Raw genomic sequence first — 27,922 nt, 5'->3', positions numbered from 1 at the left:
CGCAAATATCATACCATTCGGTTGAGAAATTAGGTCTTTAGAGCTTTTTTTAACCTTTAATCTTGTAAAAACGTTATTAGGAATGATTCAACGATATTTTCGTATAAGGACGAAATGTACGCATAGATAATAGTAAAATATATCCAAAAATTAAAAACAAAATTCGCACGACAGGTTTTCGAGCAATCCCAAACAATAGCTTTTTGTGATATTCTTTTTCATTTCCTGAGATAATAATCTTAGCCGTAAACAGCCTATTTAAACTGATTTAATATTCATGTTCACATAGTTTAATATTGAATATCAGCATAGATTATTTTTCTAGAAATTTCTGTATTATAAAATGTCTGAACCTCCAGGATTCCAATACCTTTTAAATAAGCCCATACTTGCATAATTTGGTTGAGAAATAAACTTTCCAGAGCTGTTTAATCTTTGACCTTGATTATCTAAATTAATCCTCTTAATTAATTTATTTATTCTTGATGGTGAAATAAAATTAGGTCCTTGTCTTCTTCAAAAATAACAAATTCTATCTACGATAAATATGCAGTCTAGCTTGTCGATTGCAAATGCACGGTTATAATCCAATCATGAAATAAATGTATTCAGCAAAATTACTAATTTGACTAAAATTTAGATATATAGTAAGGTAGGGTAATTGGATCGTTTTCCGAAGAGTGCTACTTAAACGCTTGTTTTTGGACTGATGAAATTCTTTTTACTTCTTGTAAATCCATAAAATTATTCACTGTTTGATTCAGAAACATAATATTAAAAAAATATCAAAAATATTAAAGAAAATTTGTAAAATATTGATAATACTGAAATAAGTCAGCATGAACTAACTGGATCGCCTTTTCGTTTATTCACTTTTAATTAAACCTTTGGATTTAAAATACTTTTTTCACAAGGAAAAAAACAATAATTTTTTTCAATCAAACAGCTGTTATTAGCGAAAATATCACTGCTAGACAATTTTTAGTGAAGAACCCAGCTGGCACAAGATTGAAATGAGTCGATTACAGTCACTTATTTAATGGATAAAAATATTATTTTCGATTTTTCTCAAACTTGAATAGTTATATTATGTTGTTGTAGTGGCTATATTACGGAAATAAAAATAAAAATATTATTTTAAGTGGATTAGTCATAAATGATCCAGATAGCGAAGTGCCCGGATTAGCACACTTGACTATACTTACTAAAATTGTATCACTTCAATATTCCATTTAATTTGTTTATATGGAAAACAAATGAATTAGATTTTAAAATGTGAGAATATTATAAAGTTTTACAGAAAGGAAGGAGAAAGTAAATTAAGTTTGTTTTCCTAGAAAAGTCTATTGCAATGCAATCGGTGGACAACAGTAAAATTCCTTCACTTTGCGAGTTCTTTTTTATGGGGATGATTTTAAGGCTCGAGGGTAAAATTGAAAGCTCTGTCCACTATATGAGACATTGTCATAAATCACATGGGGCTACCAGGGAGATGGGGTTTGGTGGCAACACAAATGTCTTGCTGTGTCTGGCTCTGAAACGAATTAATACAATTTTATCAGATATACACGAGGACGAACGTTCTGAGGGTCAGGCAAAGGAGAGGCAATTTTAATCCCTATTTGAGTGGTGGTATTATAATGGTATAACTCCTTTGTGTCAATGGAAAGTGAATAGATTGGCCTAGGGCTAGGGAGAATTTTCCTCAGATCAGCCTTTGATGGAAAATTTCTTGGGGATGTATTTATCATTAGTGCAATCGGGGGGAGTGGTATATTGATAAATAAATTGCATATTTTTCACATATTCTCCATACTATCATTTTTCACCCAATGGGATGCTTTTTAAATAACCTCATCTATGTACATAAATGGAGCGTAAAGGGTGTTCTTTTATGGAAAAGTTTTTTTTATGCTAAAGGCAAAATTTTTGCTGATAATTTTCACTTTCAGTAATTTAGGCTGATTACTAATTTTAATTTCAATTATGTGTATTCTGGAATTTTATTTAATTTGGAGAATATTATTATGGATTATCAAAGCTTTTGCTTTGAAAAAAATAAGTACTTCCCATATCAAATGTTTTACTGCGAAAATGACTTTTTTATCGTTCATTTAGAAATTTCTTTTATAATTTCATATCTTTTTAAACTTTTTATTAATTTACTATTTCATTGATAAAACTATATTGTCTATTAACCAAGTTTATAAAATAAATATTATACATTTAGTTGCATTTAACATTATCGTATCTGTATTTCCTCGATATTCAGGGGTGACATGATAACTTCTTTTCAATAGTATCGACTGTCGATTCTGAAAAGTTTAAAGGATAGTAGCTTTTTGTAGCTAATACAAATATATACAATCACATTCTATTAAGAATGTCACAATAAACGGCCTAACAATGCGATAAAAGTCATCATTTACTGAATCTAAAAGATATGGATTTATCGATACTGTCGATTCGATAGTATCGAAAAGTTATAAATCCACCCCAGGTTATAATTGTTTCTGAATCGAAGAAATATTATCTATTTCAGTTATTTTTTTTATAAGAAATATATAATCTTATCTAAGGTAAGTGTACCAAATTTCGGCCAGCCTGCAATTTCGGCCAGTTCTTTTGTCCCTCAGATTTCCATGAATTTTTAGTTTCTGCATACACTAACTGACCTTACGGTGCTATCACACTAGGATTTTTCACGTTTTAATTTTAAATTCAATTGAGCCAATTGAGCATTAAGATTTCTAGAATTTACTTGCAAATTCTCACAGCCAGGACACATTTTGCAAGAAATTTGCTCAATTTTAAATAATGCCGCGGGATTTTTGATTGTGAATGACTCCGGAAAATGTGTGATTAGAAATTTGGTACAATTAGGGTAAGTGTGCCAAATTTCGGCATAGTTGCATGCAAGCGTCAAAGTCTCAAGTTTGAAATGTAATATTTTAAATACATATTGATATTTTTTTTTTCTGAAAGAGTGTTTCTGGGAACCTTGTAAAGAGTTTACGGTCTTTATTTACTCTAAAATCATTCTTAATACATTTTAAAATGAATAAAAATATAGACATAGCTTTGGTACCCTATTTCGGCCACCTTCATTTTCATAGTTCCTTGCCCTTCGGGAATTCTTCAAATGTCTTTTTCACGTCATCTCGTTTGTCGAAGCTACATTTTTTGTTATTCTTTTGCATTGTATAATCTCTAGAGTACGTAAAATATAAAAGTTCATGTATATTCGAGGAACAAAAAAGGTGGCCGAAATTGCAAGCTGGCCGGAATTTGGCACACTTACCCTACCCTAAATTTAGATACATTTTTAATTATTTACGTTCAATATATGCTAAAATTCATCAGCGAAAATCATTAGTTTCCCGAAAATTTTGAGACAGCAAATACGAAAAAAAGTATACGAAGACAAGATATGGAGTAATCTCAAATGCTTAAATAAATAATTGCAATAAAATAATATAAAAAAAAATGTTTAAATGTAACACCCTTTGTACACATTTAATGTATATCTTGAGCAGAAAATTATTTTCACATTATGTTTGTAGTGTGAAAAATGATTAATGATTTTCCATTCCTCCGATCCTTCACATAAGCCACTAACATGAAAGTATATGTATACATACTATCAGAATGATACTGCAAAAGATTGATTCGTGCGCGTGAGGGAGTTGCCTCTAATCCCAAAATATTAAGAGAAATAGTATTGGAATATATCCAGTTGAATTTATTATTATATTTTCTCTATGGGGAATTTATTAAATTGAAGAGAATAGAAATTCGGCGGTTGAGAAAATATGTAATGTTGAGAAAATTTTCGCACAAGAGCAATGGGAAAATTAAATGGAAGTCATGTAGAAAACGACAACAGCTCACTTAATCATGTTGAAGGGTTAAATCACATCGCAATCACCATTATCATTATGATTATTATGATACAAAATTAATAATATCTTGTGGTAGCCCTATCGCAGATAGAATGGATGAATAGCAAGCACTAAAAGTTGTTAATGGAGGATAAGAGTGAGAAAGAATGGGATAAAATGAGGGGGTGGAAAATGTAATTTATTGGGCAATTTGATGACTTTGAGCTTAAAGAGTATGCTCAAAAGACAACATCCAAGTAATATGCTTGACAAGCAAGGTTAATGATATAAATTCTGTTTGGGGGAGGTTTCTTTTTTTTGTGCTTTTTCGAAACCATTGGGTTAGTTTTATGGGATAAAATAAAACATTTTTATATCCAACATAGACACTGTGAATTGGTGAACGTGAGAATTGGGAAAATCATCTGAAATGCGTGAGCAATAAATTTGTTGAGGAGAGACGATATTTCCAAAAAAAAGAAGGATTTTATAGAAGCGCGAATGTGATGAAAGGGTTGGAAATCCAAACAACTTTCATCACGCAAACAATGTCACACTGATATGATAATTTTCATTTAACCATCTATCCCATCTGCTTCGCATATCTGGCTGCATATTTTCTCTGACAATAAAACCCCCACAAACTGTCCTTATGTGAGATAATAATTAATCAAGAAAGAGGCAAAAAGATTACAATTGCGGAAAATGTGTCAGTTTTCATTCAGAAAATTTTAAACGAAGAATGAAAAGTGAAAGTGTCAGAATATAGGTGGAATCAGACTGACAATAGGGTATATATATGTATATGGAAAAGTCTTGTGCCATTTTTCATACAAAATGTAAAATATTACATTTTCTTGTCTCTGTCAAACACGGTTAAATATAATTAAATTTGGTTCTCAAAACAGAAGGTTGTGTGAAGAGCTGAAGAGAAAAACGGTAGCAAGGCATCTTAGCTTTGTAGAATGCTCGAACTCGCGTGATTAAGATGTTATACCAAAAATTAAATCCTTATTTGTCCAGTAGGGGAATTCTGTAATTTTTGTGACATTATCACGCTTGAGTTCGAAACCTGACAATGCCATTCGAGCTTTTTTTGTCATATCATATGAGTTCGAAAATGCAATTCATTCATTTTTTAATGAAATGCCTTTACTTTGTGATATTATGCAAATACAGTCTGTCTTGAATGATTTGTTTAACAACATTCATTATCATTTGAATTGCCAGAAATATCAAATATGTGACTTCTGACAATGCCACGTGAGCTGAAATGGCAATGTCACGTCTACAAAATCGCATTTTCGAAAAAGCTCTCCTAAGATTCGAACCCTATTTGTCATATGGCATTGCTAGAGCGTTACAGAATTCCCCTCCAGTAGGGGAATTCTGTAATTTTCGTGACATTGTCACGCGTGAATTCGAAACCTGACAATGCCATTCGAGCTTTTTTTGTCATATCATATGAGTTCGAAAATGCAATTCATTGAATTTTTAATGAAATCCCTTTACTTGATGATTTTATGAAAATACATCACGTCTTGGTGGATTTGTTTAACAAAATTCATTGTCGTTTGAATTGCCAGAAATCTCAAATATGTGACTTCTGACAATGCCACGTGAGCTGAAATGGCAATGTCACGGCTACAGAATCGCATTTTCGAAAAAGTTCTCCTAAGATTCGAACCCAATTTATCATATGGCATTGCCAGAGCGTTACAGAATTCCCCTCCAGTAGGGGAATTCTGTAATTTCCGTGACATTGTCACGCGTGAATTCGAAACCTGACAATGCCATTCGAGCTTTTTTTGTCATATCATATGAGTTCGAAAATACAATTCATTGATTTTTTAATGAAATCCCTTTACTTGATAATTTTATGAAAATAAAGTACGTCTTGGTTAATTTGTTTAACAAAATTTATTATCATTTGAATTGCCAGAAATCTCAAATATGTGACTTCTGACAATGCCACGTGAGCTGAAATGGCAATGTCACGGCTACAGAATCGCATTTTCGAAAAAGCTCTCCCAGGATTCGAACCCTATTTGTCATATGGCATCATAAAATCATCAAGTTAAGCGATTTCATTAAAAATTCAATGAATTGCATTTTCGAACTCATATGATATGACAAAAAAAGCTCGAATGGCATTGTCAGGTTTCGAACTCACGCGTGACAATGTCACGAAAATTACAGAATTCCTCTCCACGTTAATAGTTTCTCTGTGGTTCGACTTATAAGTTCGAACATATAGCAGCAAAGTATACTAGTTCAAGGTTTACTGGTTAATTTGTTGTAGATCAACTAAAAGATTGCTCATTAAATCGGTTTTGTAAGAGTTTTGACCCATTTCATACTTCTTCGGGAATTCAAGACCTTTTAAAAAACACTTGACTTGCTCATATCGATTGCAAAATTCCCTTTCTAGCGGTAATTATTCTTTGACCTTGAAAACCTCTTATTAGGAATTGTTCAAAGGAATTTTCGTATATGGACAAAAAAATCTACTAGTAACTTTCTAACATACCTTACATAAAAAAGATTAATTTTCATGGGTGCCCTCTAAAAACTCTTAGTTGTTAACTCCAACCGTTTGTTCTTTATCCTTAGTAACAGTCAGATACAAAGCGTATTATAATATTTCTCTCTCTGTGGAGTTCGTGCAATAACAAAGAAAGCTTTTGGGACAAGAAATGAGAATTTCTCCGCAACAACTTTGTATAAGCTTCACCCCTTATGTGACACTTTTCCCTGTCTTCCCATCCACTTCCTGGAAATGATACTTAAGTACACATATAACTATCAATAATTCATAAAAGCTGTGGAAGTAGTAGGAAATGCTATATCCATATTTAGCCCTATAACAGAATCCAGAGCTTTTGGGGATGGAAGGGGAATTTTATGAGTGCTTAAATATCCAACAATATGCTGTATATATGGTGAAAATTGACTGATGGAAAAATTCCTATATAATTTCCCCATAATGAATCAATTTGAGGTCACGAAATCGTTGCCTTGACTTTGACATGAATACCTTCACCTTTTTTGCTTTCGTCTGCTTTTTTCCATCGATTTAGGAAGTGATGAAAGAGAAAAAAAAAGATAAAAAGTAGCAACATACAGGAAAGCTTTCCAATTCTTATTCAAATTCTTTGGCTTCCATAAAGCTTTTTTGATGTATTACTATTTCTGCCGTCACATGAAATTATTGTACCCACTCATGGTATTAAAACTCAAAAGAACTGTTATTACATGTATTACTATTGATTTTTCTTCTTAACAGTTCTTTTCTTATACGTGCATATCACTTAAATGACAACTTCTAGGATGCTTTTGTACATGGTACGTAGTCTGAGGAATGGTAAGAGAAGAATTGAAGAAGAAAATATAACATGAATGAAATATAATTTACTTTTCATATAGAATTTTGCCATATTGGCTAGAAAATGTATTATATCAATTTCATCTTCTCTGTGTGTTTACAACAAAATAATGTTACACTATACAGAGTTCTGTAAGGAGTGCTTTCGGAAATTGAATTTATATTATGTTTAATTTTGTATGAAGATCTTTTGAGCTTAATTGCGGTTAGAGTTACTATTTTGCTTCTAAAAAAAGTAAATATTTGTACATAGAATAATTAGAATTTTGAGGGGTTCATTAAAGATCCTATATCTATATCTCTGATCATTTAGTCTCTAAATTGATATATCTTTAATCTCCAATCTTTTGTATTTAAGTGTTATTGTTTTATTTTCAAAAGGCTGAAAGAATCCTATTCAGGCTGTGTTTTCATTAAGAAAACTCGAAGAACTTTCAGTATTTCATTCTTGGAATATTTCTGTTAAAATTTGATAATAATTGTGTATTTTAAGAGTTTTCCGGTAATGGAAAGAAAGTGATTAAAAAATTGACGGAAGATGACAAACCATGAATTTCTAAATCATTTTGTAAATGTTGTGCTTTATAGGGGAAGGCCTTCAGGCTTCGCACATACTTTGGCTTTGATCATTTCATATTTTTCGCATGTTCCTTTCATCAATCTGACCTTACTTCCTTGAAAACGTGTGACTTATTATTAAAATATATTGCCACTACATGAAATTCATTAAAGCAATATGGAAAGTATATAAAGTGTTCGAAGCCAGAGAACATGTTCTTACAAGCCTGACATATAGGGGAAGGTTTTGAAGGTTCGTATTAAAAAATGAGTCCAAAATTTAAGATTTTTTACTCAATGCCACACACACCGAATGAATTATATCACTATCAAAAAAATCTCTTACTTATTGGGTTCATAATTCTGCCTCACAAAATTCCTGGAGGTCCTTGGATTTTCCTCTACAGGAAAATGAAAATGTAACGGCATTTTTTACGAAGGTTCCCTGGTTAAGTCAGCTTCGTACTACTTTTTCCCACCTCTGTTGGCCTCATTTTCCCCCAAAACATAACACTGGACAGAAAAATTTGGGCATCACTATTTAAATGGAACTTTCATCTACTTGTTTTCACCATTTGTAGGAGGTATCACGCATTAAAAATCAATTTTAAGTTATTTTTCTAACATATGTTTTTTGACATTCGGAAAACCATTTTTCCCTGTATTCTGACAGTCAGTTAAGAGCTTGGTTCTCTATGGTTCTCTCATACTCACACCTAATATAATCCTCGGATTTTCTCTAACACCTCCAATGGGTCTTACAGAACATATTTCGGACGTAACTGATTTCTAAAATGACCAGCCACCAAATTAAAGTGAAATGTGGGAAGTTCCACTTTAAAACAAGGAAAATTGAATGATAAATACTCAAAATACATCGAAGTGGCAATTAAAGAATCACATCTACCATAAGCAGTCTAATTTCATCACTGCACAAATCAGAAAGTAGTAATTACACCTATTGTAATCCTCATGTTTTCTCAAAAGCCTCGAATCTGTCTTACAGAACATTTTTTGAACATCAGTGATTCTTAGAATTACCAATGATTAATTTAAAGTAAAATGTGGAAAATTCTGCTAGAAAGCAAAGAAAATTACATGAAAAATTCTCAAAACGCACCGCATGGGCAATGAAAGAATCACACCTACCATAAGCAGATTCAGGCTTAATGTTTGATTTGACAGAAGTAAAATGAAAACATCTGATGAAGTCTCATTTTGATGGGGAAATATGTGTTGTCCTTCGAGATTTTAGTGAAATTTGTTTAATATCCCAAAATTTTCTTGTAAATTTATTCAGTGGAGTCTCTGATGAGTCAAATATCTAGAGCGGCGTGCACAGCGTGACCCAAAACAGTGAAGAATTCTCAAATTCGGTGGTTAATAATTTTGACAGATGTTTTTACGAAGCTGGAAAATTCAATTTTCCTGACCTGCAAGGGTGTTAATTTTTATGAATTTTCCTCCACCCATAAAAACGACCCCCTTCAAGCAAAAGATTTTCACGTTAAATATTAACCCTACATTACGAGGGTGCAAAACCTTCCCCTACAACCTGAGAAAGAGCTTTTCCACCGGTTTGCCCTGAACGTTGGACACCACCGCTAAGACGGCGGCGGACGCTAAAAACTACACGGAATAAAATTGAATAATTTTATCTATCTTATCTATCAGAGTGTGTGCGAAGTCTTAAAGCCTTCCCCTATGTATTTCACTTATTTAATTGATTTAATCTATCAATTGTCCTACTGAATATTTTAACTTATATTGAAACACTCTACATGTCTACATATAATTTTTCAATAATAACAAAAAGTTGAGTATTCTCTAGAACGTGTAAAAATATAATCACTTGAAAACTTCAAAAATAAATTTGCACCTTCTTTCTGAACAATGTACAATAACATTACATGGTACTTTAAATAAGATTTTCAACATAAGATATCTTGTATATATGTGGCGGAAAAGTCGAGAATTTCACATCTACATTTTTTTCGTGTATGATTGTCTACAATGAAATGCTCAGGAATTTTCACGACATGAAATTTCATTAATAATTTTATTCAAGGTGTTTTAACTCACTTTGACTAGCAAATAAAGGCACATGTTTAAACTTGTTACATGCATCGAAAATGTTAAAACCAAGATTCTTGTTTGGGGATTGTATCAAAGTAAAAGCTCTTTACGGTAAAGAAAGCCTGCTAAAATGGAAACAAAATTTTGTATGAGTGAGAGAGAATATGAAGAGCAGCATGTGAATTGCTTATCAAACATATCATTTTCTGGAACCCTCTTCGTTGGCACTTTCATTGTCGTATGCTTGGATATTATTTTCTTCTTACATAACCATAGCTCTATGGCAATGTACTATATGGAAGTGATAGAAAAACTCTAGAAGTGAGAGAGAATTATGACAAGAAGAAATATATATGAACAGAACAAGAGAGACTTGATAAACAACCCTTGTGGAAGTGCTAAATTTTCACTTATAATATCACATTGAGAGCAAATGAAGAATTTAGTGAATACAGTTGGAAAGATACAAAAAAGGGATCATAACTAAGTGACTTTAGCACGAAACTGTAAAAAGTAAAAATTTGTATAATGAATTTAATAAGTTTAAGTAATAAGGTAAAGTGGCCTCAAGTCGACCGGTTCCTCAATTCGATCGGTAGAGTTATTTATTCAATTTATTTATATTTGCACTAATATTAGACGTATGATCTAACATTAATCGGTCAATTATTCCATAATTAAATACGAAATTAAATCATTAAATCAAAATTCTCATCCTTTTATTTGTCAAATGTTTTGTGTGTTTTTGCGTAATGTTTATTCCATTCTTTCGTATTTTTTTTAAACGCCAAAAGAAATTCAATTTAGTTCTTACAGAAAAAAATATATTTCGTAAAATCGAAATTTCGATCGTAAATGTTTATGAAGTTATGAAAAATTTTAAAAAAAAGTCGTAGAAATTTGTACTTCTTTCAAAAACATTGTAAGATTATCAGTTTACGCATTTTTCGTTCTCTTGCAAACACTTGGTTGTAAATGTTCGTAAATACGCCGAAGAGTGTTTGTAGAATTTTGTTATTTGTTCGTAAAGTTTTGTCAGACAAACAAAAATGTACAAACAAATATTTGCAAAAGAACATAAAATGTTCGTCAAGTGATCATGTTACGATCAATATTTGTGAAAACTATACTTTTCGCAGGTTATAAAATTGCATTGTATAAATATGCAGTAAAAAGTTAAAATTGAGCAGTAACAAAAAAATTGAAACAGTGATACTATCATCCAAATTTTGGCAACGGGTAAATAAGGGACTTTTTATTCTATCAGTAACAATTTTAAATGTTAAATATATAAATTAGACCCATTTTTGTAAAGATTAAAGTTTTTTACTGACCATAATTGGATATTTTTAATTTTTTACTGCCCATTTTGATTTTTTTTACTGCTCGTTTGTTTTTTGCCTTATAAAATTTACGAGCATATTATAAGTTCCCAGCAGAAATTCACAAACATTTACGAACAATATTAGGGTAAGATAGGGTAATTTGCAATCAAGTCTATTTTATTTTTTGAGATTTTTTCATTGTTTCACATGGTCAAAGCGAAAAAGAAAACCACTAAGAAGTACAACACTTTACGTTCGAGAGTACTTCTTCACCGTTTTTATCGTTTACCATTTAAAACTGCTAGGAAATCCCAAAGTTTCCAAATTAGACGTGTTCCTAAATTACCTCATTTTACTCTACGATACATTTTTTTCTGACCTAATTTTGAGTACGAAAAAATAGTAAAGATATGCAAAACTTTTTAGAAAAGAGATATGAATTTTATTATAGAAATTAACTTGATCTGAAAGGTATATCAGACGGCACAACAAATCAAATTTGGCCAGTAGAAAATCAAAATTGAATAATATTTTATATAGATCCCAAAATCCTGGTTATTCACTACGTTTTCCTGTCATAATTTTGTATTATAAACTGAACTTATTTTTACCAAGCTGTAGGGGAAATCGCGCTACCTTCGTACGACTCAAGCTTCGAACAATTTATTTTTTTCAATGTGTTTCTAATTAATTTGGTTTATTATAATATTATAATTTTAATAACTATCTCAATACCTCAAACTTCCTGAAAAGAGTCATAGGTCAAGATCAAACCTATTAAGAACGTACAAAAGCAAAATTAGTTGTCCCAATTTAGTGCACTTTCCCCTAGGACTTTTTATGATCAAAATTTGATTTTTCGACTGATTAAACCTTTTACCGCATTTTCATTTTTTTTTTTTTCAGCATTAAATGATAGGATATTGCCTTATATTTTCAATATTTACAATACTACTTATCCCCTCAATCTCTCTCATTCACAGAGTAACTTGAAATAGTAAACTAATCTTTTGTTTTATACCTGTTGAAAAGTTGTTTCCGGGTAAACAGATTTAGTCTATCAAATGCAATTAGTATCCTATTAATACATTCGTGACATGAAAGCCTCACTTGAGAGTTTTGAAATTTGGAATTGTCTGTCAATCGCATCAGTGTCACTAAAGGACAGAAAACCAGTGAATATTCAGTGCATTGTTGCATGAATAAGGTAGCTGTTTTCCTCTTGAACTCCATACAATGTACACGAAATTGGGTTCCTTTTATGTAATCCTCATTGAATTTAGCAGTAGAGCATGTTCAAAATCAAATTTTATAATTACATTCCTTGAAGGTATATACAAACACACGTGCATCATCGCGGTAGATGAAGAATGGGTCTTATAGAAGGGGAGAGAATTTAGTAAATGCGTCATATCTTTTTTCTTTTCCATACCTTTGCTGTAAGTGCCGTGAGGTAGATTTCGCGAACAATTCTCGTGGCAATAAATAATAACTCCGCAGCATTGCTGGCATTGTGTTACTGTGCGGTGTGGAAGTAAAATAGAAGTTTAAGGAGCAAAAGGAGAGATAATGGTGCCTCAAAATTCCGACAAAAATACTTTTTTTTTTGTTGTGCTCATGGGCTGGTATTAGGAATGAAAATTTATTTCACAGCGAATAAAATGGATGAAAATTCATGTGAGGGAATTATGTGAATTTGAGTCAATTAATCACAAATGATTCATTCTCATAAATTTTCTTGATTGCACCAAATGGTGTGAAATGTTAGCTAAAGAATCTAGACATTCGTCACTTCCTCAATTTTATTTAAGTCCTCTTACACCTTCCGCTTTTTTTTTACCTGTCAACCCCGAAACACGCAACATAACACTTTTCAAGGTTACTTTTGGCACTTTTTGTGAGAGAGAAAAGTGAAAGAATTACAGTCTTTAGAAATTTCACAATATTCTCAGCTGTTATTATTTTCGATGAAGAAATAGACTATTGGGAAAAAAGCTCTATGAAAGTTCATAAAAATCTTCTTTTGCAATTGAGCAGGAAACTATTGAATTATATTTTATTGTCCATTTTTCTCATCTCCGTCTATTTCCATTTTCATGTTTTCATGTGGGAAATCATATTGATTTCTTTTTTCAAAAGTATTCAAAGCTATTTCACAGTGATAATCCTTCACATAAAAGCTTTAGGGAGTTTTTTTTTTAAAGCTTTTCAATTTTTTTGTATTATTTCTGTCATAAAAGTAAACTGACAACAAGAGTGATTTCAAAAATGAGATATTTTCAGTGGAATTTGTCTTAAAATTGAAAGACGTATAAAATATTACGGTCTTAATTTTTTAACGATTATTAATATAAAAGTATTTCTAATTCTAACATATTTTTATCTCACTGTATTCTTGAATGGAGAATATTCTGAAATTTATGAATACTTTTATGATTCATCAGCTCCATGGATTTTTATTATATTGCTGTGTTTGGACTCTAAGAATGAAACTCTTCTCTCTCCTGGTAATGTGTTTTAGTTCCTTTATGAGAAAATGGTGCACCTTTGAATTAAGGCAGCTTTGAAATTGTGATTTTCTCCTCTTTTGAGATGGTAATGAGCCTTACTATTAGATTAGATTAGATAAGATTTACAGTAGACTCTCTCTCAATCGGGAATATGGGGCGAAATGTCATCCGGTTTATCGATAGATTTGGGCGTCAAAGCCTTTGTAAATTCCACAAAGAGCGCTCAATTATAAAGAATCACGATAAAATAGGAAGAACTACAGCGAATTTGAGCAAATTAGCTTCATAATTAAGCGTGAAAATTGTCAACAAAATTTGACGCCCGATTGAAAAAGAGCCGATTGAGTGAGAGTCTACTGTATTCAGGAATTCGTGCCCCTATTGGAGTGCAACAAATTGGGACTATACAATTACTATAAAGCAATTTAACTTCATAACTGGTTTGTGGAACTATATTATACCATGCAATATTCAGTTTCATTTAAAAATACGAAAAGACAGCCTAATTTCAAAGTTGTCCTACTTCCTCTTATAACTTTCTCTCCTGAAGTATACGATAAAGTAAGAAAGGAAACAAATAGGAAAAAAACTTTCAAAGTCTTACTGCACGGAGCCCTTTACTTGGACGACTGCAGTAATACTACCTGTAGGGGAATTCTGTAACAGCACGACAATGTCATATGACAAAATTAGAAATTTTTATGTGGTAAAATCGGCCGAACTTTTCAAAAACGTTACTTATATCAATCGTTGAGATGTTCATAGAGCTGCTTGTAATGGCTTAATGATACTTACCGGCCTTTGATGATGTCCTATTTCCTAATTTAACTTCGAAAATTTGTCATATGACATTGTCATATTGTTATAGAATTCCCCTACTGAAACTAATATCTGATTTTTTTTCGGGATGCTGACTATCTGAAATTGTGAAGCCTAATTCACAGATATTAATTTATTATTCTAAAAAATGTAATTTCCTTAACTGAAAACGTGAAACTAACCCATTCTCCTCTACTGAGGTGGAATTACCACTGCTCGCATTTATTTCATAGTTCATGAAATAAATGAGCTGCTAAATTATTTGTATTTCTACTACTGCTAATTATGGAGTCGAAAAATAACAATTATTTGTTTGGGATTTGGGATTTTGAGCATTTTTTAGAGCAATGATTTATTCAAGTGCATCAAATTCAATATTTCTTATCAAATATGCCAAGTGTAATGAAAGTTTCATCGGACAAAATTTGCCATTTTAGATAAATAATTTGTCTATTGAATATTTAATTACACTTGTAGAATACATAAAATTTGTATTTATTTAGTTAACATTTTATTTTAAGTTATTTTTGTGTAAAAATTAGGCATGCATGGCGGAAAGTAAAAATATTTTGGAATTGATTTTAACTTCTGTCACCATTGCTCTTCAAAAGTTTCCTAAAAATTTGTAAAAATAAACTTAATTATTATTACTTTGATCTTAATTAAAAATCAATAAAAGGAAAAGGGAATCCACTTACGATTTGTTTTTTGAGGAAATTACTGTGACCAGAAAATTGCATTTTAAGTTTGAAGTTCCCAAAACGATATTCTTAGTGACCAAAAAAGCTTTTAAGCATTATAAGCTTGAAAATCAGAATTAATCTTATTTTAATCCGATTTTGATGATTTTAAGTGATTCAGATAGCACGTAATCAGATTTAATTAATTTCTAAAAAATAAATATTAGCTTTTATGTTTTACGGAAAAAGGATTAAAAGGACCTTCCTTTTTTTTAATTTCCTAAGAAGATGTCGACAAACTTTCTGATAAAAGTTTACAATAAATTAATTTTCAAGTCGTTTTTTGATGATATCAACTTATTATCAGACGAAAACACTCCACAAAAAAATCGAGTGGAAATGCTGATTTTAAAAAAATATTTTTTACATGTTTAAAATCAAGCATTAAATTAAGGCTTTTCCTTGAAGAAAATCGCGGGAAATTTTGATCAAAAATGGACTGATAATGCTGTTTTTAGAGTTTAACAAATTTTCTTTCAAAAATTGAATTCTAACCTTATTTTAATTATTTTGAGGCCTGATATGGAAAGCTTTCTAGTTAGACATTTCCTAAACCTGTTCCATAGCGACATTGTAGCTCTTCCTATTGCTCAAAAATTATCTTGATCATATTTAGCAACATCTGAAATTCGATAAATTCAAAGATATCGGGGATAAACTGAATCGCAGAATGGAATAATTGAGAATCAAAGAATACCGAATTGAATTATTAAGAGAATCACACATTTGGAATCATTAGAATCACATTGGAATCCCATATGGAATAAACGGAATATGGACCCAAATTTTTGTTCTTGAGTAAGCCCTTGAAATTGAGCCTTATCGTGATGTAATTTAGGTGCACAAACAGATTGAGAAAATCCTAATTTCAAAGGTGCCCCACTTCCCCCTATCCTTGTGTATAAAATTTTCATATGTTAAAGTGTGTTTTATTCTGATCTTTGATAATCAATTTTTAAAACAAGAATCAACTAATTGATAAATTAGTGAAATTGGTGAAATTACTTTGTTGCGAAAGGTTCAACTTTGAATTGTGTCAAATTTGAGGAGTTTGCATTGCTGTTCAAAATAATCACAATTAGGATATTTAATCAACTGATGCATCTATCAATGTAATTAAATTGAGTGCTTACATTATTTGTTCTGTTTTGAGCTTTGGATTACCACTTATGTTACTTTTATGACTTGATTTCTCTGATGCAGGTATTTATTTGAGGGGTTGAATTTGAGAGTGTGTGTTAGAGAAAGGAGCATGTGGTTTTATTCAATGGATGGAATTTTATTGATTTTTAACAGTAATCGGCTAGGCACCGACTGTATCCACCCCTATTTTTCTACCCCTCTCTCTCTCTCTCTCTCTCTCTCTCGAGGGATCGTCAGGCCAGAGAGAATATGAGAGACGTGATAGAGTCAGCAATTTTCGGGTCAGTGTTGAACCCTCAAAAATCTCTCTGAACTTTTCTATTTAAATGAAAATATGGTATAGAAAGCTTTTCGAGAGAAAATGAGTGAGATGGAGGGGCTGAAAAAAGAGAGAGAGAGCATTTAAAGTGGGTGGTGAAGTGGGTGGTTTGTTCTAGGTAGAGGTGGGTAGAGAAAGGTGTGAGAGTTGACAGTGTATGTTATTTAGAAAAAGCTCTATTTCATGTCAGGGTCATAGCTCGTTGTTTTCCTTCTTAAAAGCAACTAAAACCACATAGCAAAGAAAATAGAGGAAATGAAGAGGAAAACAGAAAAAGGGATGATGGAATTGGGAAATGGGAAAATGGCGCATGCAGAGGCGCAGAAGAAATGAAAAGAAAATGTGAAAAGCTTTTGTATGAAGTAATTGCGATATTATGATAATGCCTGTCTTCTCTCTCTCTCTCAAATTTTATTATAATTATCCATATATGCAAGTGACTGCCTTCAAAAGGATGTAGATTATCTACTTTGGCGCGCTTTTTTGTCTTCTTTCGTCCATCCATTAATGTTTTGCTTCTTTTTTCCATTGTGTATAACTTAAACATTGTCATTAAGAACCAATTTAGTGTAATTAATATGAATGGCATATAGAAGATAATGTCACATTATGAACATTGAGCTTTTTCTCCTTCATATAGCCTGCATTTTCTTGAAAATATTTATAGCCAAAAAGGAAAAATTTCTGGTGAAAAATAATGTAGGGTAAAGGCTCATAATTTTGTCCAGTTTCTTATTTTGGACACTTTGAGGATAAAATTGGACACTAAAAATAAATTGATTAAAATTATGGATTTTTATTCCAATATTTGATGTATAATGAATTCTATCTAAATATTTGTTCTTTTTGGAAGATTTTAACACTAAATACGTTAAATTTTGAATATGATTTGAGTTGGCATTTCGTTGTTGAAAATTCAGTGTAAACAATTTCTTACGAGAAATATGACAGAACTTTGTGTTTACTTCAGCCTTATTTAGCTGTGGTGAAGTACTAACAATGTTTCTTCGCTTTTTTGAGTGATATTATTGAATATTCATTGAACATTGTGTTGATTCACGTTAGTGGTGATTTGTACATTTGACCTGAAGTAAGATTTGCCTTGTGAATTAGATTTTTCGTGTGAAAAATAGAAAATTTTTTAAGAGATTCACCAGTGAGGTGATACTTCTTATTTTGGACAGGTATTTTTCTCATGAAATTTCGTGAAGTTTTAGCTTTTGTGATTACTAGGTTGTATAATTGCCTAGAGAAACAAAGGGGCTTCATCTCTACGAAAGAGATGTAGTGAGAAAAGCCTTGAAAAGCTCCCGGAAAGGCCAGGGAATGAGCGAATCCGCACGTACGTGGAGTACCGCAGTCAACTCACTTAAATGAATGATATGGAAAGTTTCCGGGCTTCTTGTGACATTCTACGCTTCCTTTAAAGAACAGGAAGAGGACTTGGTAAGATTGGTTCATGAAATGAAGAACAATGGGCATCCTGTTGAGGCGGATTAGCTGTCCAAATTTACATCCAAGATGTCCAAATTAATAACCAAGTTGTCCGAAATAAGAGTCAAATTCACCTCTACATATCAATTAATTTTTTAACGTATTAAAACTAATTTTAGTAAAAACAGAGACAATAAACCCTTGCCAAGTTTCTAAACAACCCTTCTGAAAAGAGAGTAAGAAAAAGAGTCAATTAGTATTGAAAATATCGCACTTCAAACTTGGAACATCGATGCTTATAAGCATACTGGACAAAATTATGAACCTTTACCCTATATATTTTTTTTATGATTATGATCATCATTTTGATATATTTTATTAATACTAAGGTTTATCTTTGACATTGGGTCACAACTATGTTTTTCTTTTATTTGGAATATTTTAGAAGTTTTAAGTTTAGCATTATAACTCAGAAATGAATTGGTTTTGAGAACGGTCCAAAATTTATAGGGGAACGTGCTCTCCCTTCGAACGTTCTTGCCTACGAATAATGTGAATTTCATTTGTATTTCGTAGGAGATTTACACTAAATTATCACGGAATTATCAACAATTTATAAAAAGCTAACTAATATTTAATAGAAATGTGTAAGTCTCTTAGGAAAACTTAAAGAAAATTCACATTATTCGAAGGCATGAACGTTCAAAGGGAGAGGACTTTCTAATAGTGGCGCTATTTTGCGCTTATGATGTTAAACAGTTTTTATAAGGAACTTTAAAGTTCGACGATTTTAAAAAAGCTCTGCATACCTCATTTTTGGATCTATTCACTGAGAGAAATCCGAAAAAGTTAAAATAACATTCCGGAAATGTTAATTTTACCCTGCAGTATTGATTCAAAATCGGTGTAAATATTACCTTTTTAGGTATATTGGGGGTTAAAATTACCCTTTTTCATGTTAATTTTACCCTTAAAAAGGTGTAAAATTAACATTAAAAAAAGTTGATATATTTTTACACCTAAAAAGTGTTAAAATTGTGAGGAAAAAAAGTTAATCGCACCCTCTTTTTTTCTCAGTGTTGGAACAATTTTGGATTCATTTGAAAGGCCTTCAAAAATCGTACAAATTTTGAGCTCGATTCGACCGGAATTTATTGACTTCAACACATTTTTGAAATTACTTTAAGATTATTTATGAATTACTTCAAAACGGTTGTGACCCGGTAAATCTGAAAAGAATCACGCAGTATAAAAAAAATGAAATAAATGTTAAAATCCCTAATATTTTTGAATCTCGGAGACAAGACAAATATTTCGGACCCATAGCCATATTTTATTGAATTTACGATTTCGAGCACTCCGCAATGCTGATAAATCTTACCACATTTTGGATCTGTTGTACTTAATATCACTTCAGTTCTGCTGTTCTTTGGATATAAGAGGTCTTCATCACTTGATTTTGGTTATCTTCTTTCAATATTTCCAAATCAAATCCGATGAGGCAAGGCATAGAATTTTCTTCTCATAAACTTTTCCACAGGGATACTTTTTCTGCTTTTCCACACATTCTCTGTGCATGTGGAAATATTGGTTGTATTTTTTTTTATTTTTCCCCTGTGCATAACATGGTTGAAAAGTTTCTTCTGTGCTTTTCAAAGCCATGGAATTTTATTACATTGTTATATGGGTATGTTTGATATGCTCAAGGTGGTTTCACTGGCTTAATGCAACTCCCTAGAACAATATTTGTTATAAGTAAATTCAATTTGTTTACCGCAACATAATATATTCTATATATAGAATACATTTTGATGAGAAATAACTTGAACAAGCGGTTATGTGGATTTGACTTTAAAAGGAAACTATATTGAATTTTTGAAAGTTTATTTAGATGCAATTATGTATGATGTATTTTGAATAGTCCTGTAGTGATACACCCTGTATCACCCAAATAATATTTTATAAATTAAGCAATTTGTAATTTCTTAGAGTAAGCAAAATTTGTAAAGTAGAATTATGTCGAATATTGTAGTTCAGTTCCAATAAAGCACTCAGCTAAACAAGTCGAGTCTCTTCACTGGTGTCAGAAGTGGCGGCTTCTGATCAATTATGATCAGAAGTGGCGGAAAAAGTGAAAATGTAAATGAAAAATAATCAAATTAGCTGGCACCTTCGCGAGAAAGTAGTGAAAATTGTTCCGTATGTGAATAGAAGAAGAATAGTGTCTCATCCAGAGCCATTGGATAGTGAAAATTCTTCTATCACTCTGGAGCAGCAAGTATCACACGAAGGTGAAGCAAATCAGCTAGAAGCAGAAAGCCCAGAAAGCGAACTCCCGGAATTCACGGAGAAGAGTGCTGTTTTTCAAAGAAGCACAAAAACATTGCGGCCACCAGGAGAACAGCCCTCAGATAGACGACCTAAAAGTGAAGAAACTGCAAATCCTGCCACGCCCTGCAATAATCGAGATATCGACTGGAACTCATCAGTTGCTGGACCATCCGATGCTAGGCGAATAAAATCGTCTTCAACTGCTCCTGAGGAGAAATTCAGTACGCCACTGAGACCACCTCATTTATCTCTCGGTGTAACACCGATAATAATCGAGGACATCTTGAGCCTGCCTGTGGCTTCAGCATCTGCAACACCTACACCATCGGCATCATCATCAGCAGCGGATTACAGCTACGACGAGCTCCCAACAGTCTTCAGTATCAACTCATCCACTCCGTCACCAGCTACAACAAGTGCAAGCAGACGATCCCATTCATCTCCAGCATCTCCAACGGAAAGGACAACAATGGCGCTTGTACCATTCGCTGAGATCTACAGGGACATTCCCAAGTGTACTGGTGAGCCTCATATTGTTTCACATTTTATATCAATTTGTGACGGGCTATATGAAGACTTTTTCGCGGATCAAACACCTTCCCGAGATCCTGAATTCGTGCGATTACTAACAATAAAACTCAGTCCTGAAGTTTATAGTAATTTTCGAGGACAGAGTATTACATCATATCAAGAATTCAAATCTGCCCTTTTATCTGCGGTATCCCCTGAAATATCTCTTACTGATGCATTGACTGCAATGCAGAGATTATCAATACATCAGAAAGAATCATTGAAGGCATTTGGGAAGAGGGTGGAGGATGCCCTCCAAATCTTAAATAATTCTTATTCCTCCCAATTAGGCGGATCTGTTCCCCAATCCCTAAAAGAGACAAATACGCAAATGGCCATAAATGCATTTGCGAATTCTATAAGGGATAATGACACGCGTATCCTACTATTGGCTCGGAACTTCCCAAATTTATCGTCAGCAATCCTGTTTGCAATGAGTCGCCTTAAGACTAGTAATCCGTCAGATAGTAATTCGAAGGACGATAAAAACCAATCGAGTTTCTCAAATCCGAGATCCTTTGGACAGGCATCTAATAACTCTAATTCCAACAGTAACAATAATAATGAAAGACAAAATAGGTCAAATAGATCCAACTGGTCGCGTAATAATTCAAACAGTAATCAAAACGATGGGCAAAATACCTCGAATTCTCAAAATTCAAGCAATCAGAACTCATTCCAAAATCGATCGGTTTCAAACAACCAAAATTCGTCTCAAAATTCGTTCCAGAATCGTTCCCGGCAGAGTTTTAACAATTCTAGATCAAACATGAACGATTCTAGACAAGAAAATCGAAATAATGAGACAACTGTTTTCATCCCTCGAGGAGGAAATTTTAACTCCACGGCTTATCCAACCGATCAGGAGTATTACCAAAATGATTCGGAAAACGAGATTCGGTCGGCGGGTCGCTTGCAGGATCTACCGTCGGCCGAGAGTCAGTAATAATTGTTCAAAACTATTTTATTTCAAAACCTCCTAACCCCCACGTAATACAAATTTACAGTTCGGTAAATCCAAATGTCAAATTATCTTTACTGGTTGACAATGGAGCTTCAATGTCCTTTCTGAAAGTTAAATCACTTCATCGTGATACCCCTGTAAGAATTTCTGAAAGGCACGTGATCGGAGGTATAACACACGGCAAATGCCTAACGTTAGGCACCGTAACAACAAAAATAGGATTTTCATCTCCTAAAGAGATAAACATTACTGCTAAATTTCACATTTTGCCAGAAAACCATTTCCCTTTCGACGGGATAATCGGACGTGATTTGCTACACTTGTGGGATGCAATAATCTACATAAAAGACCAACGTGTCTTTTTCAAAACCCTTAACCTATCTATCCCGTTTGTCGACTTCTTCGCCCTCGATATTAATGATCAAATGATCGATGCACCGGTGCCTCCTCAGGCACAACCTTCTATCAGTGAAGATAGTCCAACGGATGATGAATCTCCTTCTGGTGACGTCCCAGAAATTTTACAAAATAGCCCACAAATAAATCAGATCACGTCGAAAGTCCAACATTTTTCTGATTCAGCAGAATGCATTGGTTCCAAAAGAAATGATGAAATTTGCCAAAATAAAAATTCTGAAGAAATTGAAAATCCGCCGATTGCGCAAATCTTGTCACAAAAAATCAGCTTAAGCCCTAATTGTGAAACGCTCATAAAATTGCCAACACCTTGGAGTGAAACTCTGCTATGTAAGCAAACTTTTTTGGATGATGATAGGAAAATTTATATACCGGAATGCATAATTTCACCTCAGCAAAATACAATTGATTTGCCAATTGTAAACAAAAATGACCTACAAATTGAATTACCTGCGTTTGCATTTCCTGAAATTGAACCTCTTCGACACTATGATGTTTACAATTTAAACGTTTCATATGAAGACAATTTCTTAAATGATAAAGATAGAGGAATATCTATATTTAATCAAATCGGTATTAATGAAAATTTAACTTCGGAACAATCTCGCGCTTTAGAAAAGAAAGGTCAAGATGAAAAGATTCTAAATTTTAAAAGAATGCATCCTCCATAGGCCACTCTGTTCGATCGAGAACAATACAAATATAAATTTGACGACCTTGCTCTCTACAACCATACCTTTGAACCTTCCCCAATTGCCTGCTTCGATTCATGATGTAAGCGATACAGATGAAAATCGCGAACAAATTTTAACCAATCCACATCGAAGAAGCATAACCATCCATTAATAAGGACAATTTAAGATCTTGCTATTAATTAACAAAAAAAAAAGGTGTTTGATCATAATGTAGATCATAAAAATGCAAAAAAAACAAAAAAAATGTGAAACAAACTAATGGGGTCAATCTTAAATACATTATTTTACTTAATCAAAGCTAATTTTTAGTTTAAAAAAAAATCATTGAAAAAAAAATTAAAAAAAAAATTTAAATTTAAACTTAATTTGTGTTCAATATTTCTATTTGTTTCTATTATTTTACTTTGAAAAAAAAAGAGAAAAAAAAACACTATTACTTTTTATGTGCAAAGAATAGCAAAAATGTTAACTTTTTATGACAAAAAAAAATAATAATAATAGTAACACTTAAATTTTGTTCATATTATCCTTATTATTTTCGGGTGTGTCACACACCTCCATAAGGGGAAAGGCGTGTAGTGATACACCCTGTATCACCCAAATAATATTTTATAAATTAAGCAATTTGTAATTTCTTAGAGTAAGCAAAATTTGTAAAGTAGAATTATGTCGAATATTGTAGTTCAGTTCCAATAAAGCACTCAGCTAAACAAGTCGAGTCTCTTCAGTCCCTTCTAAACTTTAGTGTAGATTCGATGAATTTTGAGTGCGGACCAAATTTCAAATCTGCGCAACTCCTGGAGCAAGGAAGGAACCTTCACGCGTATTTAGAACTATTTCATAGAGCTAAATCGGTGCTCCTTGACAATCTTACCGATTTACTAATCCTTCCACCACGAGGCTTCGACTCAATTAATACCAATTCCGAATTTGAACAGATCAAATTTTCAAATTCAGATTCAAATTTTTTTAAGTTTTGCTTAAAAAGAAATTGGAAATATAAAAAAAAATGATAAAAATTATTTATCAGTGCGGTCATTTGAAAATTCGTCAATATTGAGCTTAAATATAGATAGCAAATAGATGGAGATTTGCAAAATATATTCTAAATTTCTACAACCTTCTACTTTACGATTACGTATAAACATTAGGAAAAAATAACTTTAGGCAGTTAGGAATAATCATGTTCTCTATGGGTCACGGGTGACCCAATCGCCCTAAAAGGGTTAAGAGTACTCTTGAGACAGTATTTCGTAACAGTTTTGGGCAAGTTTTGGTTCATAAGAAAGACTTCAAATTTCGGACAGGTCTAAACCGGTTTTGACCGGTCCTAAATCGATAATTATTCTTTATCCGAAAGTTAATTCGGTTACGAAAATCTGAAGCAAAAATATTTCAAGTCCGATATAATTCGGTATCAAGTTAGATGTTTTTCACGCTAAAATAAGCAGAGACTTCAGTTTTAAAAATTCGTTTTCAGTCCAGTATTAGTAGGTTCGAGCAAATAATATGGAAACTGAAAGATATCTTGAGCAGTTTTTGAAAAATATTTTCCTTCTAGAAGTTATCAATTTTATCCAAAGTGCAAAATTTCTGCACTAGTTTTTTCAGAATAATTTGGATCCGCTGAATACGACAAGAATTGTCAATTTTAGAATTTTTAAAAGAGTTTTTCGAGTTTTTCCTCTAAAGATTTCTTTTTAATCACTGCTTATGATTAACAGTCGTATTAAAACTAAAATTTATTCAGCTCATGCAAACGTTATTTGAAGTTCGTCTTTTTGTGCTTTTTCTAAAACAGTGAAGAGACTATTCAGATAAGGCAGCTTTTATAAAATACTTGAAAAGCACATTCAGCATTAAAAGAGATAAATTGTCTGCGATAATATTGTCAGGAAATAAATTTCCTCTCTTTCTTCTATAAATACTGTTTTTGCTCTGAAATTATAACTTGATTTACTTATTTCTATTATGACTAGATTTAAAATATCCGCACAGTACGACTTCAATAGTGTCAACTATAAGTAAATACTATTGAAAAATCATTTAAGATTCCAAGGTAAATATAATTTTGTTGATCTAGTCTTCTAGTCTAAGACAATCTTTGAGAAGTGAACTATAATAACTAGAACGACTTATAACTTTTATAAAACTGCAAGAATATTTATACCAAACGCGTTGACACTATTAGTGTTGCACTGTACCACTTTTCTTATAAGAGTTAGCTGAGATTCTTTACAATCTCAGCTTTTGTGGTCCTAGGTGAAATCCGACCTCGTCAGATCGGGCCCAAATTTTGGATTTACACGTTTTGACACTCATAGATCACGAATATTATATGCGCCAAAAATTAATTTTCGTGGACGTCCCGTCCGTCCGTCGGTCGTATAACCACTTTTGGAGAGAGAACGGAAAGAGATATCGACAAGCGGTTTTCAGGAAAGGTTAAATGTCGATGGGCGGCTAGAAGTAGGTGATGTCAGATCCACCCCCACCCCCTCCTTCCGCCATTTTGAAACACCCCCAAATTTTGTTTTCTCAATAAGTCAGCCCCTATGGAATCGATCGGGCTCAAATTTTAGTATGTTATAGCTTGGCCTAAGAGCTTTAGACCGATATCAAATTTAAGGTCCCACGACCCCCCTGACCCGAGCTAGAGGGGGCCAAAAATTCAATTTTCAAATAGTCATATCTCCGCTTCTAATTATCGGATTTGGAAAAAATTGGTGTTTTGGAGAGCTTTCGTAGAGTACTACAACCTTTATGACTCCCCAATTTCATCCGATTTAACCGAAGGTACGATTAATCGAAAAATCTATTTTCGAAAATTTAATTTCAAACATTTGGAAAACTAGACGATGCTTTTTCTTTAAATTTTAGTATGTTGTAGCTGAGGTCGAGACCTTTCCAACGGTGGGTCGCACTCCTCCCTCGATGTTCCCTGACCCGAGCTATAACCAAAAATGTCATGACCGGACTGCATTTTCTGTGTTTATGAAGAGATTTGAAATAAGATAATTCGTCCTATCAAATTATTAATTTTCTGATTAGTTTCTATTGTACAATTGAAGTCATTTTAAGTTCGTTCTTGAGTTGTTTTCAATATTTATCCCAGCTGTGGATTATTTTCTTCTGCCTTTTTAGAACAAAATTTAAATAATCTGGTATTTATTCTAAAAAGAATTCGACGACATTTGTAAAGGAAGGAGTTAATTGGTTATCTAATAGCAGGTTTTGGTATAAATCAGTTCATAATAACAAGATCATGACTTCTAATAAGGATTATTAAACTAATCAAAAAGATAAATCGTATATCTCTTTTCCTTAAGATAGTCTTTTTTTGAGATTCCTTTTGAAATGATTGATTTGCTGTTGATTTTTTTTATTTTTAACTGATTATATCTTGGAGATTCCTTAACAAATTAGCGAAGAAAAAAAATTGTAACATTCCCTTTACCTTTTTTTATATATATCTTCTTTTAAAGACAAAATCATTTAGTTTAATATCAAGTTCTGGAAAAATGCACCTGATCATCTTAAGAATGAATATTGTCACTGAAATGTATGCTACTGTTGAGGTGGAAATGGCCTCAGTGTCGATTCACCAAATAAACCAATTTATCTATCTATTAATTTATGAAGAGATTTCGATGAAATTTTAGCATATATTGTATCTGAGAGCAAGATCTTTCTAACGGTGGGTCCCATCCGTCTCTACCCCAACCCACTGTACCCTAGGGCGTTTCAACTAGGGAAAAAATTTTTTGGCACTATTCTCACGGTGCTGTATTTGATGAGACAAGAAAGTTTTTCTTCTACGACCATATGATCAGACGCTGTTTAGAGGTGGCTGAACGACCCTCTCTGTAGTGTAAAATCCGGCAAAATCAGAAATTTGTTCTACAGAGAGGGTCGATCAGCCACCTCTAAACAGCGTCTGATCATATGGTCGTAGAAGAAAAACTTTCTTGTCTCATCAAATACAGCACCCTGAGAATAGTGCCAAAAAAAATTTTTCCTAGTTGAAACGCCCTACTGTACCCCGACCCTTACTATACCCATATGGACCGGACTCTATCACTTATGCTTATTAACCGATTTCAATGAACCTTTTTTTCTTTAGTTGGTCTTCTCCACTCTGACTATTTAAAATAGAAAATGACCAGTGATAAGCCCAGATAAGCTTATGGTAGCTGAGATTCTTTACAGGTGACCTCAAAATGCGTGCAAATCGGGGTGCTTGCAACTCGGAATACGTGAAAATTCGATTGTGAGTTGAATTTTGGGGGTAAAGAATCGCGTCGAGTAAACTGTTCTCGGCAGTCGAAATGAATAAAATTGGCTCGACGCAATCCTTTACCCCCAAAATTCAACTCTCAATCGAATTTTCACGCATTCCGAGTTGGAAGCGTCCCGAGTTGCACGCATTTCGAGGTGACTTGTAAAGAATCTCAGCTACCATAAGCTTATCTATGCTTTTTTATGCTTCAATTGAATTAATTTATTCTATTGATTCTAAACATCTATTTTCAAAAAAGCCATAGAATAGCGCAAGTACTTAAAATATGATTAATTCTCTATAACGTAAATTCCCATGAGAGCTTTCCTATACATTACATGTTTTATATAATGCAATGCTTTTGAGTTAGAATATGGATGCGTTACCAAAATGCCATTATCAATCAAACATGCATTAGAAAATGAGAAACTAAAAGCTTCATGAGACGATGTGAAGTTCCTCATAACGTGTGGCGT

General features: G+C 32.7%; 1 protein-coding gene across 10 annotated transcripts in view; it reads left to right on the top strand.

The window, feature by feature from the left end:
- The window catches only part of LOC129804547 (protein encore), a 177,809-nt gene that overhangs the window by 109,542 nt on the left and 40,345 nt on the right, over window positions 1-27,922 (top strand). The gene's annotated exons all lie outside the window — the stretch shown is intronic.

This window comes from Phlebotomus papatasi, chromosome 2, assembly GCF_024763615.1.
Source record: "Phlebotomus papatasi isolate M1 chromosome 2, Ppap_2.1, whole genome shotgun sequence".
In the NCBI taxonomy this organism is placed as follows: Eukaryota; Metazoa; Arthropoda; class Insecta; order Diptera; family Psychodidae; genus Phlebotomus; species Phlebotomus papatasi.
This window is presented reverse-complemented; position numbering and strand designations above follow the sequence as displayed.